General features: G+C 37.2%; 1 protein-coding gene across 1 annotated transcript in view; it reads left to right on the top strand.

Annotated features, from left to right (window-relative positions):
* The window catches only part of COL8A1 (collagen type VIII alpha 1 chain), an 88,859-nt gene that overhangs the window by 11,639 nt on the left and 54,952 nt on the right, over positions 1–22,268 (top strand). The window contains exon 2 of the mRNA XM_084224121.1: positions 4,514–4,640. The gene's annotated coding sequence lies outside the window, so the exon portion shown is untranslated. The remainder of the gene's footprint in view (positions 1–4,513; positions 4,641–22,268) is intronic.

The following is a 22,268-nucleotide window of genomic DNA, read 5'->3' as shown; positions in this document are numbered from 1 at the left end:
CTGTATCTTTTCTAGCTGCAGCTAAAACCAGCAAAGTGTACTAGAAAAACCTTTTTGGGGGAGGGAGATGCTCTTCTAACAGAGGATTACATCTAGAAGTAAGTGTGAATGTTTTTCTGCTTTGCTGGTTCTGTACCTGCAATAGCACACAACATAAGTGTTGATTGTGGTTTGTACTTTGATTGTTGAATGGCTGCTTTCACTTGTTTCTGACATCTGCTGCAGTAATTATTGTAACAACTCTTGTAGAAGCTGGACTTCAGAGCACTGCCCCAGTATATATAAAGTATATAAAAGCCTCAGCTTTAGAAATGGAAAAAGTGAGGCAGGAAGGGATGAGCTCATGAAGCACATTTGTGGAGGCAGTTAATGGCACATGCTTTGATGTATTTTCTTAGAGGGAATGTCACGGAGGAACTTGGTTTATGATTAGTTGTATTGTGGGCCTTACGGTTTTGTTAGTAAATTCATCACTACAACTTTTCACTTCCTCCATCTTGTAGATTTTTGTTTATTTTAAATTCTCTTTTCCTGTCCAAGAGAAACCAAGGGATTTCAGCGAAAAAGCTGGGGTCAGCTGAGGGCTGGGTCAAGAAGTCTGTCTTGGGTGTCACCTCCTGTAAACTCAAAATCTAGCAACAGTTCAAAGAAAGGTCTTTGTTCAGAGAGCAGTGACGTAATCAGGACACATCCTGCTGGTAAAGGACTGGGAGATATGATGTTGAAGCAGAGGTACCAGAAAGGACCCGTGAAAAAGGCTGGCAGGTTTGATAGTCCAGTCTGATGTGCCTTTGGAGCAAGAGCAAACAGGAATTCCACTGGTGACAAGGAAGGATGCTGACAGTAAGCAAGGTTGATATGCAAAAGATGGACCCTTCTGTGCAATTGGCTTACTCTGGAGTCCAGGTCTTGGGACAGTAGGGTTGTTCCATTTTGCTTTTTGAGCTACATATATATCAGTACTGACTTTTTCTCCTGGTCTTAAATGTAATTTGTGGCTTACATCTTTTGTATTAACAAGATTGCACAGAGACTTAAAGGTAGGATATTTAACTCCAGATAATCAGTCTCACTATGAGATGCTGTCACTCTGGGAAGTCTGTGTTTTTGTCAGAATTTGTCAAGAAATGCCCTCCAAGAATTGGGAAACATTTCCTTTTACTACTAATGCTTGAATTTCCACTTGGAAGCTGTCGCTTTGAATTTACATATTCTGAGAAAATGTTTTGCTTATAAATTCCTGCTTATTCCTTCAGGAAATAATTGGAATTACTTATTAAATATAATCACTTAGAATTGGAAGAAAATGCACTGTTGGGAGAACAGTCAGCATTTCCCAAATCATTCTCCTCTCTGTGCCCATGCAAATAATCATTTGAAATCACTGCCTGACACAGGACTTGTAAGAACCCGTGTCCCATTTTTAACTCAGACAAGAGAAATTTGTACTTCATGAAACTACAAAAGGCAGTCTCCCTAAACTGAGTAGTTTTCCAGCCTTTACAGATTCACTCATGACAAAGCAAAACAGCCTCCTGACTGAATTGACACAGCTAAATAAATAACTTTTTAAGTGTTTAAATCTCATAGTGAAAGTAAAAAGATGAAATGTGCTGTAAATCATCTCTACAAAACCAGAAGTAGTTACACTATAAATAAACAGAGTTTGCTTGGTATTAGGGACATAGGAAATTCCATTCAAGAACAGACAAATGGCACATCTTGTCTGGTATCCTGCATCTGGCACAGGCCTATAACAGATGCTTAAAATACTTGGCTCCCTTGGTCCCACAGTCTCCCCTGTTCCACCTGCCACCAACATTATAAATCACACTTTTCCTAACTTCTGGGGAAAGTCCTTGCTCTGCTCACTTGCATAACGTGGGAGGTGGAAGCAAGGGCCAAAGGAATATATTTGCCCTGTGTGATCCTTATTGCACTGTTTGGTACCGATTTTGCCCAAACTGTGGCTCTGACTGGTGCAGAACGTGTAAGGCATTGCTGCCTGTGTTGCCCACGTAGCCAAACAAAGCAGCTCGTAGGTGAGCACTGTGCTTGGCTCCAGGGAAAGGGGGAACACCTTTTCATCCACACAGGACGCCAGCACAGCTACCACTGGCCTGGTACTAATCAGCTGCCCTCTTTCTATCAAGGCACTGCCTCCTAATTGCCCCCTATTGCTCAATGACATTTATGTCCTGGTGTTGCTTTCTTAGTAACTTTGAAAGTTTAATGCATGATGACTAAAAATTAAATTAGTTTATTGTCTATCAAGGAGAGCTCACTTTTCCAAAGTTTATCAAATATGGTTCATCTACCCAGTGGACCACTTAATGCAGGTTCCCCTCTTCAGGTGACATGCTTCTAGCCATTGTCTCCAGTGTGACATGCCTGTATCCAACAAACTGAAATGTTACTTGCCACAGATGATCTCCTTCCTAACCAACATTAAATTCAATGGTACAGTTCATTAAAGGCCTCTAAACCAGACAAATGAAAAATCAAAACATTCAAATTTAAAAAGTTTTAAAGCCCTATTTATTAATTATATTCAAGACTCTCTGTATTCCCATGTGAAATACAATAGAATATTAAAAAGGTTAAAGAGAACTTATGACTATAGGTAAAGCAACCAGCTAGGAAAAAAAATAAATTACATTTGAAGGAAAAACATTGTGCCCCTCAATTTGAGCATATTGTCTCTACAGTTGCTAAATGCTGCTTTTAGAGACTGACCTAATAAATCTTTATATATTAATTTGTATATTAATAAGGGAAAACTCAATCCTGATGGTGTGCAAGGGTTGTTGGATACAGTTTGATATGTCAGTTTTCTCCATGCTCAAGGATTTTCTGATTTTGGTTCCGTCCTACTGAATATAACATTCGGTGTCAAATGTATGAATCTAGAGCAGACCTTTGATCTAGCTACCCCAAATTTTATACAAAGGACAAAATCAACAAGGGACAAGACTTGGCCACATCAATCTTCTTGAAAGAGTGGACATTTTAAAGCTGCTACAGTATCTAGGAGGAGTTTACATCCTTTAACATATTTCAAATCGACATTAGATTCAATGAGGTTTGGTATTAACAGGAGCTCCGTGACTTTTTGTACTTCTTTCCTGTTTCACAAGAGCAATGACTTTCAGAATATTCATCTTATTCCAGTCAGGAACAGTTGTAGAGGTTTTTCAAGGCCGACAAATGAGTCAGCCACTTGTTCCAAATAAATGAAAATGGTGTTCCAAGTTTCCTAGACAGCTTTAAAAACTACATACAGTAATTCAGCTGCTTAATCTGTTATGTTCTACATCTCACATTTAAGAGGACACAAAATCGCTTGCATTTTATTCCAGATATAGGTTGTCCACAGCCACTTCACTTTGTCTCTGCTGTTAACATACCTGCTGGCCACCTTGCTCATGCCATTTCTAATCACACAAGTAGCACTCTTCAGAGCAAAGAGAAACTGCTGAGGTTCCCAGACTGCCATGGATATCCTAAATAATAGTGAACCAAATGTCCTAATGTCTATGATTGCATTAGCCCATTTGTTTAACAAGGATGTTAATATTTTGCTTTCTGAGGAGAAATGTTGTAAACCTCAATTAATATATCCATTACAAAAAGGGCATGAATTACAGCTTTAACTGTGCAGTAAAGCAGAACATCTGCATGAAAAAATAATTATAAGGAGATATATAAAACTATAAAAATAACTTCTTTACTGCAAACCTTGCTTTAACAAGAAACATAACTCCTTCCTCCCTCAAGAAATCTGAATACACTGACTCATGTCTTTGTTTAAGTGTCATGGTAAATTTGTTCTTTTATAACATGTAGTAGTTTAGCTTTGAACTTTTGAGTTTTGGAAAAGGCAGAGCGGAAAAATGTTTTCATAGGAGAGGAGTGCACATTCCAGAGCTGTCGACTGTTACTCGTTTATGAGCAGGGAAAAACTACTTTGGTTTTAGCTTTGGTTGATGCAATTTGTTGTCTGGTATTTTGTGATAAACCAGAGCTTACATTGTACACTGAAGTATTTCAATTTTCTCTCTCATCTTTCCAGCTTTTGGTTGTTTAAAATTCTGACCAAGCTTGAAACTGACTGCTGTTGAGGAAAGAAAAACTAGTTGTGTACAACTGGAAAGAATGATCCTTTGTAATATAAAAAGTTGTCCAGTGAGAAAATAACACAGTTTTCTGTGAATTATAGAGCTGCAACAAGGCATAGTGGAGGAACACAGATGATATTATACATAAAAAGAGAAAAAAACCAAAATATGAGCCGTTCATGGTGCCTTTGTAACCAGAGCAATGGTTTTAAACACAATTTTCCCTGGCTGTTTCATGTTTATTTCATGTATTAATGTCTGATTATGTCAAAAAATTTAAAATAAGAAAATAAAATAAACTCTCAGTAGCTTATTTATTCGAGTCAAAAATATCTTTTTGCTCTCCTGCATTTTTGAAAGCTATTACATACATTCTTTCTTCCTTCTCTTTTTAGAAAAGAAAATGCAGATTGTCAGAATCCTTCAAATCTGATACTCAGCACTGTTATGATCTCTTCATTACTGGATGTGGAGTCTGGATATCAGAACTGATACAGTGAAGTACTCCTCTATTAAACTGAGGTAATTTTCTGACATAATTAATGAAGAAGTCCAATGATGAAACAATGTGATTAACATGCCTAAGTTCCATTTCCTAAGAAAAATTATTGCCATCAAAAAGGATCTATCTCATCAAAAGTCCTCAGAGACAAGAGGTAGAAGCTACATGAGAATGCTGACCTCTAGCTAGAGATGAGAACTTCTCCCTTCACAAAGCCAGAAGATGTCAGGGTATTCTGAAAGAGGGAGGCTTTGCTGAGGACATAATCTTTTCAGACACAAATTGAGATCAGTTTCTGCTCATTGGGATAGGCATCCCTACAGTGGTTTACTTCACAAGTATGACTCACTCAGCAGGAAAGGCACCTTTCTGAAAGCCCACCAGTCACTGGTCAGCAGTGTCACGTTTTCCCTTGAGAATGGAACTGCTCACAGCAGTTCAGCATCACAGGGATGATGTAGGCACAGTGTGTTACAGGAACATGCAGCTGAGGATGCAGACAGGAAGGCACTCATCTGCAGAATTGTAAAAAATACAGCCTAAGTAGGTGGCTCTGAGACTTGCCCATAAGCATGCAGAGCTATAATTAACTTCAGAACCGAGTTATACAAAGAAAAATTTCAGAAAGTATCTTTTCCTTTCCTGGCATAACACCAGTAATTAAGATACGGTCAGTTTTAACATATTCCAAATTGTCTGTGACTTTCTGTACTAATACATAGGGTACAAGTAATTCTGTACCCTAATAGCATTGCACAACATTCATAGTATATTAACATGAATCCTGAAGATTTAAATGGGTTGTCATAAAACCACCACTCCAGACAAAAAGAAATAAAATGCAGAGCTAGGACCACAGAAAAATCAGCTAAAAATCAGAGGATAGATATATTCTTATATCTAACAAAACTGCTGCGGGCTCCACGTTTGCTTTCAAAGGACTGTAATTCCATTAAAAAACAGTAACCAATATGGAACATAGTTCTTTGAGGTCATTTAAAGCCTGTCTGTTAAACAAATGATACCCCAGTTTTATATTTTTTTTTCCAAGGCTTCATATTTCTTATATATTTTCAGCAATTTTTGTCCTATCCGTCTCCTAAACCAGCACTTTGGACTGCTGAGAAATTGTTTGCTTAAAGCCAGAACTCTGATTTCAATACGTTTCTGTTATTAATATTCCTTAAGTTACATTTCAGCTTCCAATCAAGGTTTGCTGCACCAGTTTCTCTTTTGATGCGAGTCCACTGTACAGTACCTTGGATCTCATCTAGAATGCACACCATGTCATATGAGCAGTAAAAAACAATATAGCTCAACTTCCCCAAAGTAGGTTGAATCAAGAGTTTTAAGGATAATCAAAACCATCTTTTTACCAGCAAGCAGAGCCAGTAAGTCATTGAAGCTATACAAATTTATTAATGTCCACATTGCACATCATTAGAAAAAGAATCTCACACCGAGTAACACAAAAATTCAGAATATTGAATAATGGTGGAACCAAAAAAATGGAAGAATTCAGTGGTCTTTGCATGAGAAGTGCATCATAAAAGGGATTCCAGTAAAACAAGGTGATTCTTTAGACTTTGTATAAACTTCTTTATGGCTTTCTTAGCAGACATTGGAAAACTTGAAGGACTTTGTACAGAGCAGTATTACTTACATAAGAATTTACTACTTGTACTCTTCAGGTGAAACTTACTTACATATGAATTGATATACAAATACATGCAAGTATGGAAGTGCATGTATATTTCCAGCAAAGCCTGTCGCTGAATATTTAAGACCACTGGATAGTCTGTGGTAATGTCAATGGATAGGTGCCAGTCAATTCGGTATTTTATGTCAGCAGGTTTTTCTACATGTGAGAATACGTCTGTGTAAATGCAACAGAATGTTTCTTATAGATGTTTATGTGCAAGTCTTCACAGTACTTGTGTCTAGACCAAATCTGAATTTAGACTGCTGTCACTGAGAGCAGAATCTATGCCTTTGTACAGTTTATTTCATGTTTATTTTAATTTTAAATACTGGCTTTCTTTTCACTGCTAACTACAAAGGCTGATTTATCAATATAAGTGGAAGTTACCTGAATAGCAGCCAACATAGAACAGAGTCAACAGCAGCAATTCATGGCCTTCTTTAGTTTGCTGTGGTTTTTTTAATGCTCAAAGCCCATACAGGCAAGAAACTATTTCCTATACTGGAGATGGAAATACTGACCCCCTTGTAGAATACAAAGCTAAGAAATTAGATTTAAAGGATTTAGTCAAAACTAAACACTTTCCTTATCTCAGAAAGTTAGCACTGCCAAATTCAGCCAACTTGTGGCTACCAGAAAAAGGGAATAATTTGATCAGCTATGCCTGAAATCACATATTTTTAAGTTGTTCTAGCCACAGTTTAGGCATAGCTTACCTGAATGATTTCACCATGCAGAGTTATTTCCCACGTTCCTTTGTTACTCCAGTAATGTAAAAAAATTCAGGAACTGGAAAGTCATATGATCCATAGAAAAAAGAATAGTGTGGTTTCTAAGAAAAATATTTATTACTGAGTACATTTTTTTGATTTAATAAATGATAGCTTCCCATCATAGTGGTTTTTGATATGGTGTTTGAAACCACAATGATTGCACAAAGCCAGCACCTTATTTGTTTAAAGGCGCTCACTTGTGTTTTTCTTAATAGAATATCAGTTCATGACAATGCCAGGTTCATAGAAGTTCGTCCAGGAATAAATTTTTGAAAAATTATTTTTTTCCTAGAGTGTCCATTAAGCCAGGGCAGGCACTGTGTCCCAGTCCTAGTCTTCTAACATTAGATTTATAGGATGCTATAATTAACAACAGGTGATGGGCAGCACTACATGCATAGCAAGCAAAGTGAAAAGATTGGCAGCTAATAGCCACTTGTGAATCATCAAAGTTTTTCCCTGGATAAACTCAGTAGTAAACCTGATAGGTCTTCTGGAAATTGTTTTGGGTTGGGTTCTTTTTGTTTGTTTAGGTTTGTTTGCTTAGTTTGTTCTTTTATTCCACCACCACCCTTAATCCTTTTTCGTATCAAAGATTAGGGACCATCTGTCTGTTTTTACAGTTGTGTAGCTTTTCCACTTCTGTGTTTACTATCTATAAAGAGACAAATTATGCTTCCCTACTCACAGAGGACTTCTTAGAGGACTACAGACAACTCTATGCAAAATTTTGAAAGCAGATTTTTAAGAGACACTTGTGTCTCTATTATTCCACCTCTTTCAAACTTGTGTTCTGTACAAATAACAGGGAAAAAAATGTTCAAAACACATACACCCTCCACTGCAATGTTAAGCAAAGCTGTGCTTCAGCTTAGGGCTAAAAAGGAGGAAGAAAGACACTGAAACATATGAATTGGCAAAACAAAAATATGTCCCAAATGAATTTTCCTTTGCATTGCTAAACAAATACCATTTTTCTTCTTCAGTTGTGAGAATATAAACAAGGCAAGGTTTGTTGGGAAAGGCAATGATTTTGTTTAATCAAGTGAAGGACATGCATCCCAAATCTACCAACAGATCGAACTTCTTTGAATAATTCTTAATGTACTAGCCTGATGTAACCATGATATTCATGAGTTAATTATATGTTGTAGCATATTGATTATAACACAGGAGTACTTTATTTTAATTAAAAAACCACATCTCTTTTGGATAACCTACTGTACATTCTTATGGACCCTAGTAAATATTTTAATGCACTAACTAGCAGAAAGATATAAAAAATAAATATTTAAAAAGAAAAAATACCTAGAAGAATAAATATTTAACAAGAAAAAAAGTCAGTATTCATGCTGTAGAAAGGATTGGAGATTTTTCATAGATACTGCGCTAATGCTAATAGTCCATTATTTCCTCTACAAATAACTCTTATACATTAAAGTAATTTCTGCTGAAGCTTTTTTAGTGTGTTTCTCCCCTCCTTTCATCCTCCCCACATCAAAATATACTTGAATCAGTAACCTTAAAGTTCTTGGCACTATTATATTAGAGAGCAATTGCTATTATTCTAGATTTATATTACCAGGTTGCCAACAGGACCACATGGTGCATTGGTGAATTTGTCCTGCTTGCTACAGAGTTTGCACTTCATTAAAATTCACACAGCACTCTATAGCTGAGACAAAACGTGACCCAGGGGAACACTTGTTACTCTGGGTAATTAATCAGAGGCGATGGGAAATTTTTCTTAGTGTTCCTGATAATCTCTAGGGCATCATCCAACTGTGAAATTCTGGTGTTACTGAAGTAGAAAGCAAGTTTCATCAGTAACTAGAACAGGCCAAGACATTTCTCACAAAGCACTTCACGACCTGGTGTCATCTGGCAAAGTTTCTTTCTCAGTACAGTCTTTTTTCAGAGCTGGAGCAGCAGTTCATTCCTATTGAATATTTCACATGCATACATTAAAAGTCCCTTCTTTTGGCAATCATAAGCATATTTTAAGAAAGGTTCTGCACATTCTTTAGGGTAAATAACTTTTTAAAGGGCTTGAATCTATACTCCAAAAAAGTCTCTCAGCTCAGTAAACTTGCAATCACATCCTCAATAGGGAATTCTTGATTACACATGGGGCAGGGAGAAAATAGTTAAGACTGTTAAAATGCTTGAAGATTCAAGCACATAGCTTGACACAGCTGGAAAACTTCCCCTTTATAGAGTGAGGCTCAAAGATAATTTTTAAATTAAAAAAAAAGAAGAATATTCCCTCCATCAGATGCTCAAACTTAAAGTTGTGCTACTGAAAAAATAAAACCCAAACCAATAGCATCTTATTGTTGTGGTTGCTAGGCATGGGTTTTCAAATTCATTTATGTTGAGACCAAACAGAAATGTGTTGTTCTTACTGAAGTGCCTCAGGATAGCTAAACTTCTAGTGCATAAAAGAAGAAGGAAGTTTAAAAAGACTGAAAATATTTTCAATTCAAAAGAAGAATCTTCCCCAACCCAAAGGACTATTCAAACATCAGTCAGGTCTCTTAGAAAAAGCTCAGTGACTTTGACAAGTGTTAAACAGAGCTGAAACTGACTCAGCAATTTTATTTCCATTTAGCTCTTCCAGGTACAACTTTATTATTACCAACCGTAAATGATGAAATTACATTTATTTCCTATTTTTATAAACTATTCATTAGTTTAGCTCTTCTTGTCCTAAACCTAAAGATTTTTTTCCAGCTATATTTAAAAGGACATTATTTCAAGAGTTATAATACATACAAAATAATTGAATAATGAACATTTATGGTATATAGGACAGAAGTTTACAGGCTAAATTTAAATTGACCGATATTTAGGTGTTCCTGCAGCATAAAGAACTGCTGAACAGATACTGATGGATGGGTTTATTGAAGCTCACAAAGAGAGGTAGCTGCAAGCTTCCTATTTCTTTTTTTGACTGAACCTTGGCTCACAGTATGTTTTTTTATGATTAAGAACATACTGTGTTACTGCTGGATGCTTTTGTTTTGAGCGTGTTGTACAAATTTCACTATGACAGGAGCTAAATGAAAGCTCATTTACTCAAATTACTAAACAGCATCATGAATTCTAGTGTGGACATTTCAAAAAAGTTTCTCATTGTGATGATTAATACAAACTCTCCATAATAGATTCACAAAGGGATTAATAATTTTATGAGTTTAGCAAAAGTAATCGTATCTCAGCATTAATTGCCACCTTGAAAGTCTATCCTAAACAAGTCATCATAATGCCTTGGATCCAAACGAGAATCAGTTCTCTTCTTAACAGGTAGATACTTAGATGGATGTAGTTTCTTGATACTATTTCTTCTAAATGAAAGTTCATGCTGGTATTGTGCTTTTTGAATGAGCTACATGTCACTGATTGAGTATATTATGAAACAAGACATTTCTGGGGTCAGTGTAGCATGCATGCCAAGGTCTGCATTTCAAGTGCAGGACTTGGGTGCAAAATCTGTATACACACTCACGAGGCACATAACTTTCCCTGAATACTTCAATGATCAGCAGCAAGGTCACCCACTGCTTGTGTAAGCCCAAGTACAATTTCTGTGTGTCTCAATTTCTTTGTGTGAAAACATGCTGGTGATACACTTCTTAATACATGAGTTAGGATGATAAACTGGTTGGTGTTTGTGAAGTAATAGCATGTTGAAATCTGCTTAGCTCACCTCCCAGAATTCAAGAATAGAGCTATATGAATTCAGTCCTAAAGAACTTAAAGTCTTGCTGTTTGAGACATTCATACTGCTTAGATAAGCAATAAGGTAAGGTTACACTTAACCTGCTGAACCTGGGATCTGATTCAGCTATCTCAGTCTGTGAATGGCTGGAGTTAAAGCAATGTATACATTTCATACCAGGGACAGAATTAAGTATCTCCCTGATATTTCATTTAATATTTATGCATGTGTACACATGCTTATATATAGAATTTTCCTAGTGGGGAGCTAAAATCAAAAGTCACATAGAAACAATACAAACTACACCAAATTTGGACTACAGAAATAAGGGAAAAGTAAGATGAAGGCTCTTTGCACAAACAAATTACCTTAAACCTTGTAGGTGAACAGCACAACAAAACCTGTAAAATTTCCAATTCAGCAAAAATATCCTTTCTATTTCTGTTCCCTTAATAAATGAATGAATGAATACTACCAAGCCTGCTAGAGACAAATAGGTGGTGTATGCTTGTCATGCTAACTAACATCCATACAGATACTGGGACACTTGCTGTCATTGTACCAGGTAAAATCTGTGATAGCAGGAGAACAAAGGAAATACAGTCTCTTCAAAGACTGTTATGCAAACTTTACAGATTTACTTGCACAGAATTACTCATATCACACCACCAAACAGTTGAGTTTGACTGCCCCCAAAACTCTCCAAATAAACCCAGTAAAAACAAGCTGTATCTATACATATTTGCCTGAGTTTAGTACTACATCTAGCTACAAATTTTGAAAGCCAGTTTCAGAATATGCTGCACCTCAGACCTGATGGATTAAAATAAATAATTATTTATATAATTTCTTTCAAAATAAGTAATTCCCAAATTAGAATGTTTTGGAAATTAGTAGGGGAAAGAGCAGCTAAAGAGAACTGGATTATTCACAGACTTAGACAAGATGGAAAACAGTTAGATCATCTATCCCATTTTCCTGCCAATGCAGTATTGTTCCCTGCAGTACCTTTTCTAATGCTTAGTTTTTGAAGTCCCTTGAGAAGGGAGATTCCAGCATTTCCTTTGGACACATACTGGCACACTGTCAGGCAGGTTTATCCTCCCTCTCTTCAATCAAGCATTTCCTGTCTCTTATTTCTTCATCTTCCACTCAAGAATTCTTCCTCCTCCTTAGTGCCAGAGCCTTTCAGGAATCCAGAAGGGACACCCTGCCTACAGGGACAGATATTCCCAGAATAGGATATTTCACAGTATGGAAACCCATAGCAGAAAATTTTAGGACAACATTCTAGTAGGCTCCTTTTTCTGGTCCTTGTGTGCTGGGCAGGATGCATCTGAAAGGTGCTTAACCACCTTGGAACATTTTCAATTCTTCAGTATGAATTTTGGGGAGAATATCTGTTGAAACCAAAGGCTGACCGCCTCAGATCAGGTTAGAAGGACTGCTGAATGAACACCCTGCAGCGAAAAATAAGTACTATCTCACTAGTGATACGTCCCTTTAAAATAAAACTTAAGAAAGAGGCCCGAAGAAAGCAAAAAATACAGAATACAGAGAAAAACATTCGCCCAGTGGAGACTGAATACAAACCCATCTGTGCTGGATGGATGTGCTCAGGAGAACATCACATATAGGTACAATATTCACAGTCATGATACAAACACAGTAGCCCACAGCAACTCATTCAAAGCCGTTCTCTTATTGACAGAGTAGTTGTGGAAAAAGATTTATTACCACTCAGCAGGCTGAGTGCAGACTCAGCACCGTGAAATCCTGGCATGTGTTGGTGAAGAGATCCCTCTGCAGTTCCTGCAAAAGCTGGTGATTCCTAGGGAACCCCAGGTCAAATACAGTCTAAAGGTTTTAGACATCAGAATAGTCAGGTCAAGACAGGAATTTAAGCATGGTTTGCTGAGTGGAAGTGTTAAGCTTGTCAGATTGAATAATACAGCGTTTTAACCTGAGCAGTCCAAGTCTGCTACTTTGATGACAACATTGTACTACAGGTCATGACAAATGTCATTCTTGAACTAGAGGTTTAGCTTTGTCTTGAAAAAGCCTTGCCAGAATACTCAGGCATATTTTCTGAGAACAACAACAAATGTTAAATATCTTTTTGTTCTTCAGATTTGAGCAGGTGGACTTCATAGTCGTTGGTCTTGCATAACAGTTTGCAGCAGGGAAGGATTAAGTTTCCATTATCTAACTCAAAAGACTGGCCAAATATAAAACAAAAATTATGAAAGAATTTGATTGTAATTTGGTCTGGGTCTTTGAAGGGATAGAAATACTCTTGGATGTGTCCTTTGTTTTGACACATTTATGCTGATTATAAATGGAAGGGCAAAGTTGGATTATTACTTCCTTCAAACTGTCTCAGCCCCACTTTCTTCTAGTGTCTCTGGCAGAATCCCTTTGACAGTGAATAAACTTTCTCTTTTAATAGAATTGTTCTTGAAGGTGTTTAAAGCATCCAAAAGAGAAAAGTAAATAGTTCTACAAGTAATTTGTGAAAATCTGGAAAGTATCTATAACTTGTAACTTATACAAGACAATGTAAGTTTAATAAATCTTTTGCTGCTCTTTAAAAAAAAAAAAAGTAGAGATAGAAAAGCTGCATCAGTACCTTATTTCACTTAAAATTCAGAGAGCTAAATCAATGTCTTTTCTTTTATGTTTTACTGAAACTGTCTTGGGTGCTGCTTACTTCAGCATCAATTTCAGCAATGAAAACTAATTAGTGAGACTAAAGACAAGCACATCTGGAGTGAAAAAAAACAGGCTAAAAATTAGATCTTTACATACTTCATTTGAAGACTTGTAAGAGCATTCAAAAAGGAGAAAAGCAGAACAAAAGTCCTGTGAAGTGCAAGATTTTTGTCCTGAATAACCAAAAACTGGATGGTCATCAACTGACATCCAATTTCTATTTTAAAACGTAGGTCAGCCTTACAAAAGAGGCTTTTTAAATTTTGATGTAAGTAGAAAAATTTACTTGTTGTTTTGAAAAGAGGGGAAAAAATAATTTAGAGTGTTTTGCAGCGCTGAATTATTAATTAGCAACACAGTAACCATTGGTCCCACCAGCACACAATGCTTCCTACTTCAGCGATGCACTCCCTGGGAGTGCAGGGGCAGCGAAGCTCCATTGGGCACATCTGTGCAGCTTCAATGGGTGGTAAATTTGGGATTTCAATTAATTATTTCCTAGTAAACTGTGGAAAGGCAGTTCCTGGGAAAGCAATAGAAAACTTGTCCCATTTTAATGCGCAAGCTTCACCCATGCCACAGAATGTTTTTGACAGCAAATGATGAGGTATCCTAAACTAAATTTTAAGCTGCACCTTGACAAGAGGTGAAGTGAAGAACAACCATCCACCTCTAGTGAAGGTTATGTTCATGGACAGGATTGCAGCTTGGGCAAGCCTCCTCCTGTTAGGGCTTGAGACAGTAGCTTCAGGGCAGAGACAGCACAGTAACACTGCAAAGACCTTAAGATCAGCTCAATATTTGTGGTGAGATTAAAAAAAGAAAAAATACCTTCTGTTGAGTCAACAGTCACAAGAACTGTGAAAAAGAAAAAAGGAGCAACTTAGACCTATGCGTGGAAGCTACCATCTGTACTATTTCCAGCTATTCAATCAAATGCACAGTTAGTCATAAAACTTAGTAAAAGCAGCACAATTCCCCTGAAGAATCAGAGAGAAGAGAAATCTGAATCATGGGCTTTATCTCCTATACAAGCAGCAAAACAGTCAGGTATTTGCCAACACTTATATGAGGTCTATAAAATTGAAAAGAGGAGGAATTTTAGATACTTGCACTACTTCCACTCCCACCCACAAAAAGCAAAAGCTTATTTTTTTCCTAATTCACAAAAATCAAAGAACTCGTGTATCTATAAATCTAGGAATTTGTCATCAGAAAAACTAACAAAAAAGTTAAACCCAAAACCCCAAATATCCCAGACACCACACATCCTCAAACACACCACAATCAGTTTGGTAGGATAAGTATGAAACAGAGATGTAGGTGGGCAATATAACATTAGTTAAAGCCATTTGATTTTCGCCCCAGCAAAACAGGTGAAGTCTGTTTAATAAGCCATCATCTTTTAGAACACAGGAGGAACATTTCCTTGAGATGCATTTCCTGTTTTCCTCTCATTATTCTTTAGAATGGAGAGAGATGGTGCTTCCTTCTGTGGTTGGGGCAGATGGTTCCACAGCTTGAGCTACTACTTTGCTAAAAGCAGAGGGGAAAAAAAGCTTTTTTAGTCTAAATTCCCATGAATAAGCACATCAAGCATCTTCACAAATACTTCACAAGAGCTTCCAAGCTTAGTGATGGCACTGCGTTGAAACAGTCCATTGAAGAAGATGAAATCAAGTAAATACAACAAACTGTAATGTGTTTATAATATTTTTTTCACATCTAAAATAACTTCTTTTTAATGCAATCAGGTTGTTCCTGGAAAGACTCACTGCAGAGACAAATTACAAGCTGCCTCATTCCCTTCTCCTGCAAAAGAATCTCTGTTCAGCAAAAAGAATTCTTGTAAGGCAAATGACTTCTAATCCAGTTGTGGGCAGCTTATTGACTCTATATCACTACATGTGTATGAACCACCTTCCTTATTAAGCCTTGGGAATTTTACATTGAGCAGAGCAATTGAAAACCTTTGTGGCTAAGCAGTTGCCAGTATTCATCTTCCAACAGAAGCCAGTTGGACATAAATCATTTTCATTTAAGTTTCAATTGATATTCCATGCCATTTATTTCATGGATGTTGCCTCATCCCAACTGCTTTAGCTGCTCTACATCATGGAACCCAACCCACTAGAAGTACAAGTTGTGGCAAGCAGTAAAGGCCATGAAAGCTGATGAAAAGCTCACTGCTGTTTGTGCTGTCCATTGCAGCACCAGCTCAGCCCACAGAGCTTGGTCACGTATTTTAGCAATGCTGCGAAAACCACAACCCTCCCAGCTTTGTACACAGCTACACAAACCACTGTAGCTCCTTGGGTGTGAATGATTGCTGACAGCACCCAACTGTGAGGAGCAGAGGGCAGTTTCTGATTATGGAGGTTATGGAGGTCACAGTCACGTCCTCTAAGAAAAAATTCCAGTGACTTCAGCTCCCACACAAAGCAAACATACTGACTAATAACATTTGATCTCCCTTCTCCATCAGATATGACACTTAAGCTCTGCCAGCCACCTAAGAGTTGCTAAAATAAATATGCAGTGCTACTAGCAGGTAGTTTCCACTTATTTCTCTCCCGCCCCCCAGTTCTTGCTGTCAAGACAGTTTCTCCAAAAGAAAAAGAAACTCTGGGGTTTTTGACAGGGAAGGAAGACCTCAAATTTGTATTTGCTTTCTTTAGTTTACCAAAGCATTTACTTTTACATTATGTAGGAATACTTGTCCAGTGAGTTTGACACAAGTGACAGTATTTAGTTTAACACAGTCTCTGCAGAATAACTTCCCCAGATAGCAGTGTGCTAGATTGTATGATGTTCAGACTCCCCCTTTGTGTTGTCCATGTGACATGAACACTGCACTCAAATCAGAGAGATATATTTTATCAGATACACTGCTCTCTCTTCTTTAAGGGTATTTTGAGATTCTCTAAAAACTTACAGAAATATAAACATGCAGACCTGAACTCCAAGCCTGTTCTCACGCAACTAAGTTGTTGTCTTTCTTTCCTTCCTTCCTTTTTAAACTATTTTGGTTTTATCCCATGATTTCATCCGTTTCACAATTGTTGTACTTTGGAGATAGGTTTCTTAAAGCAGGTTCCCACTTCCATGGCAAGGTCTGTTGAACATTTCAAATTAAGTGTTCCTGTTAAGCTATATGTAAATTTTTATCTGATAGTCTACTTTTGTTTTATTGGTTTAGTAGGGGAACTCAGATTATGCTTTTCTTATGAATATCTAATGAAAGATTCCAGTTCAGGAAAACAGCTAAAGCAGAAATGAGGATGCATTAATATTTTGTAATTTATTTCTGCAGTTAATTCCTTAGCTGATTCATCTGATTTCTGACTGATTTCACAGGTCATTGGACTTGCCAACACATTTTTGCTCTGAGTTACTTCTTTGCCAAACCAAAGAGAAAGGAAACAAACTTGTCTTTCTACCTCCACTGCTAAATAAAAGACATGGCAGGAAATAATTATGGAAACAACAAAAGGAGTGCAAGTACTTTTACTTTCTGTGCATAAGGACACATGTACTCTTCCATGAAAGAAATAATTTAATGCATGAAATTTTAGGAAATATTTCAAACCCAACAATACTTGACAGTTTAGTCCTGAATCAATTCTTCTTTATGGCACTTTAAATGTATATCTCTGAACTAAAGGGCTTTATAGTCCAAGCTAGATCCTCTAGTCCTCCATGAGATGCCAGTGTGATTCACAAACCTATCAATGTGACAATCCATGCTTCAAAGTGAAGAAAATTCAGCGTTTAAACCAGAATACCCTGTTTCTAGATACTCAGGTAATTTCCTATTATAAATGTAGGCAAAGCATCACACTGCAACAAGTGCTTCCTGACAAAAGGCAGAAGTGCTCTTCATAATGTGATAGGGACAAATTATACAACAGCTTTCACATCATTTGTTGGGACACCATTCACCATTTTCTCTGGATATGAAACTTTAAAAACGTTAGCATTTATTTATTTCTACCCAGATTTCAGTGTCCTAAATGAAACAGACTAGTTTCTGGGATCTGTAAGACCTTAAATTTATTGAAGGATGAATCTATGGTAAGTTCAAATGCTAACTCAATTAGGGTGTTTACACGGGGTCTTTGCACAATGTTTATGAGATGAAGTTTGAAATAAAATCCAGACATATTCTGTTTCTGCTTTGTACCACAAAGATTGTAGTGCAGCTAGGAAACATACTTCAGTGAGCCACATCTTGGAAAAGAAAAAGATAAATGGCAAAAAATGCAATAATAGTAGGATATCTGGAAATAAACACTAACTGAGCTATCAGATTTTTTTTGTAGTCCAGCTCACAATCACTTCTAGTCCATGTTCAGGACGTTGCTTCTGCTACTCAACTTAAAAAAAAAAAAAAGGGAGACAATCACTTCTCTTGATGACATGTAAGAAAGGCAACAGAATTAATTACTGTTGCTATCCTGTATTCAGCTGAGTAAGGCTGTAGAGGTTGAGAGTGCAGGTATTTGCCATTTCAGCTTCTAGCTTATCAATAGCCCTTAACATTTAACTTCATTTAAATGGAGGATCTTGGAGCTCCTTGCAAACATAATGAGCCAGTGCTTTCATCTTGCAAAGACACACAGCACTGTGCAGGTACCCCAGCCATGAAACCAGAATTGGCAGCAGGAATTGCATATGGACTTACAGCAGCAGAAATGGAGAGGCCAAACACCAATAATTCTGTTGGTATCATATACCCACAGGGGTTTTATTTGCACAGAGGTATTCATTACACATAAACATCAAAGGAAAAAGGAGAAAACGTTGCAGTAAGTAATGAAAAACAATGTCAAAATTAAGGCACTTGATGTGTTTGAAATCTTTTCTTTGCAATTCTAACTTTTCACTTCATCCCTGCTTTTTGCCTAGGGGTAGGAAGTCACAGTACAGTGCCTCTGTAAAGCAAGTAGTAGGGTATGTTCTACAAGTAACCTTCTGGCAGTGTTTGGCTCCAAATGTCTCTTCTTCACCTAAATATACTGCCACAGTTGAAAGCTTTTGAGTTAGGCCTACACCCTTTGGCACAAGAAACACTGCCTTACTCATGTCCTCTGCCTCAAAGCAGGGCTTTCTTACATTGCAGAGGTTTAACCAGAAACAGGACCAAAGTAATCTTTAACCTGAAGCAACCTTTTTTTAAAAAGGGTATTACTAGAACAGCTGCTTGCTGCATGCATTGCATTTGCAAGCATATACTGTCACCTTTTCCAAGTGACTAGGAATTTATTTTGAAGCAGAAGCAAAGGGAAAATATCCAACAAGTCATCAGATTTATTGCAGTAACCCTTATATACATGCAGTGTTAAAGTCATCATATGGTTGGCTGTAGAAATGCTATGTAATTCAGTTCAGTGAAAAGGTTTAAAGGATTAAGTGATACACATATGCTTTTGTAATTACATCAACATGTTAAAAAACCCAGGTTTTTAAAAAAGTGCTAAATCACTGTATAGGATACGCAAGCTAAACCAAGAGCCTACTTTGGAGAGAAAAGTGAAAAGATATATTTGCCAAGATAGCAAAAGTTTTGGCACCTCTGAAGATCTTGAATGTGTCTACACGTAGGTGTGATTCAAAACAGTATACACACATTTCCAACAGCAAGATCTGCAATTCTGCACCATCCGACCAAAAATCCTGAAGGATTCTGATACCTTGTTCACTGGTGCTTGTTCACTGGTGCCAGATGCCATTCTGAGCAGTTTTAGACTCCAGCATGGATAGCAGGACTTAGTGTCCAAGAAATCCTTAATATGCTGTGTTAGTTGTGAGAAGTAAAACATGGAGGCTTACCTTTCTTTTTATTGTTTTGTTTGTTTGGGCTTGGTTTTTTCAGTTTTTGTTTGCTTGCTCTTCTAAAAAGCAATGTTTATTTAGGATGATGTTTCCTAGTCTATCCATCTATTCCTCCCCTGAATAACTTTTGAGATTGCTGGGCAATTTGAAACTCATCCTGAAAGTCTAAAAGAAAACCATATCCTTGCACAAGTTCCTGAAAGTCAGTGGGTGAGCAATGGGTAGACACACAACTTGGCATCTTCACAGACAGAAAGGCAGACAAGATTCATCTGTTAGTCATTCAGTTTGGCCTCAGAAAAGCAAAGTATGCAAATCCAGGAGAAATCAAAATTCATTGGTTTTGCTGCTAACATAGCAACTTGGAAAATCTAAATCTTGCTATCTTGGGTGATACATAAACAAACCATAAGGGATCCAATCCTGCTTCCTCACTATTGATTGAGGTAGGAAAGAAACAACAGCAGAAATACAGTGAGATAATACAGCTTAGGAACTTACTCTTGCATTCCACTCCAACACCACATCTTCCAAACATCAGCCAGTTTGGCTGGGTTCTGTTGTGTTGTGTTTATTTATTTTAGAAGTGTCACAGGACAGTTACATGTTTCAGAATAATCAATTTTTCTTCAGGGAATATCTGTTTGATGAGACTATTCTTCGAGAACCCAGTTTAGACTAATGATACTAAATAGCAATGATAAACACATAATTCACTTTTAGCCAGCATTCTGCTTCAGGGTGATCTGCATGGCAGAAAACCAGAATTCATTACAACATTTTTCATTGGCTTAACCTGTCATGTAAAATCAGGCTAGGACTCCCTTGTAGGCTAACTCTGACTGCAACTCTTGGGGTGTCACCAAAAGGTAATTTCTATTAACAAAGCAGATATTTTCCTGGTTAGGCTGCAGACTGAGCAAGGGAGAGAGAGGGATAGGCTGGTCTTAAAAGGAAAAGATCTCTAGAATAATTCATTATGAAAAAGCAGACAGGGATAGGAGTTTATATCCCATTTTGAAATTACCTTTTGCTAACAGTAGTGACTGACAAAAAATGGATTAAGATTTTAGCCACATGGATATTACACTGGGTTTGAGCATGATGGAAGAATTTACCAACTTCAGTCCATTAGGTAACCTAGTTTTGCCTTGGGTTCCATGTTCCCTTGAATAAAATTACAATGAACTACCACAGCTTTTGTCCTGTGGGGAAAGAAGTGTTCAAAGCCGTTTAAGTGATCTGAATGCTTTTTTCCAAAACTTCTTTTATAGATGTATTAGGTTCTTCCAAACCCTCGGACAAAATATGAATCCTGATCATAAAAAATCCTAACTAGAAAAAGATTAAAGAGGGCTTTTTCGATTCATTTGTACTACAGTGTTATCTTCTACTCTTAACAAAGTGTTTGTAATCAGTTTGTAATCGGAGTTGTATTTAAGCAGATTCAGACTTTAGCATCTGATATTGATGTTCAAAATATGAGCTGTCCTTATGGACATACATGAGGACATATATTACAAAGATATTTTTTTCTTGACTCAGTAGGGAATGCACAGCCTTGCATTTATAAGGGCCAGAAGTTGCCATTGCAGGTTTAAAAGCCTGCTTGCAGATGGATTCAACTGCAACTGGCTGCTACAAAGAACATGTCCAACAAAACATGTTGTCATTTAGAACTTGAGCAAAGAAGCCTAAATACAGTCAAAGAATTCAAATGAACTTTTCTGGATTTTGTTTTCTACTACTAGTATTTGCTTGGAGAAACAGACTTACCAGAGAAGCTGAGTGAAAAAGTAGGTTGCCAGGTTAAGAACACCACTGAATATGGCATAGCCAACATGCACACCAGACTGTTGCTATTATGCTGAAATAGCCACATTTCTGTCTAGCTTGCCCTACCGTGCACTGTCTGCATCCAGTGTCCTGCCTCAGTGGCTTATGTGTCCCATTGAATTGATTAGGAGGAATGGTAATCATTCAGATTGTTTTAATTATTTTTTCTTCTGCAGTGCACATACTCGTGCCTGGTCCTTCCACTGCTCACTCACCTTCAGCAACAAAATTCAGCTAGGTTTCTATATGCAAATTCTTTTGGATATTATCCTCATCCTAACCATAGCAAATCAAGGACACATTACCTGTGTACAAGACCAATGTTAAGATAAACACAGAATTTGTGGAAGAAGAAATAGCCTGATGATCTACCTTTTTGAAAAAGAATGAGCCCTTTTGACTGCTTGTTTGTTTTTCCTCATGCAAAACCTTCCATTTAGCAACACATTTTAATCTGGAGGAAAAATTAAAGCACTTCAGATTTGTAATGAAACAGATGACAGAAAAACAGAGCAACCATCATTCTGATCTGCACATCCACAGGATGGAAAACAGATGCCAGTGTCCAGCAAGGGGACTGTGTACTGAGTTTGAAAGAAAACATGAAGGAATTATTGCACTATTTGGGGGAAAAAAAAAGCCTTGCCTGAGAATGCTGTACTCGTAGTAGAAACCTGAAAGCTTATTGCATATTCTACTATATTTACTGCTATTGAAATACCAGATTCTATGTTTTGGCTTTTTTATCTAGTCCTACTCAATCTTAGGGATTAAGCAGAATGAGTTAGTAACAGAACACCTTAAAAAATAGTAAAACATCCTTTAAAATGTTGAAGTCTGAAAATTTAGAAATAAACAGTTAATCACTAGAGAATGTAGTCAGACTGTGGAGAAGTGATAAAGTGGTCATCAGCCTGTCATAAGCAGAATTGCCTCTTACAGGAATACATACCTTTCCATTTAACACTCTCTCAGAGTCCCTTTTCTCTCACCTTTGTAGCTTAGAATCTTATCTGCATCCACTGCAGGCATATTTTAGGCTTCACCATTTTCAGATATTTGCACTGAG

This window comes from Fringilla coelebs (genome assembly GCF_963513975.1).
Source record: "Fringilla coelebs genome assembly, chromosome: 2".
NCBI classification, from domain to species: domain Eukaryota; kingdom Metazoa; phylum Chordata; class Aves; order Passeriformes; family Fringillidae; genus Fringilla; species Fringilla coelebs.
The sequence above is the reverse complement of the archived record's forward strand: the minus strand, read 5'-3'. Positions and strand labels throughout refer to the sequence as shown.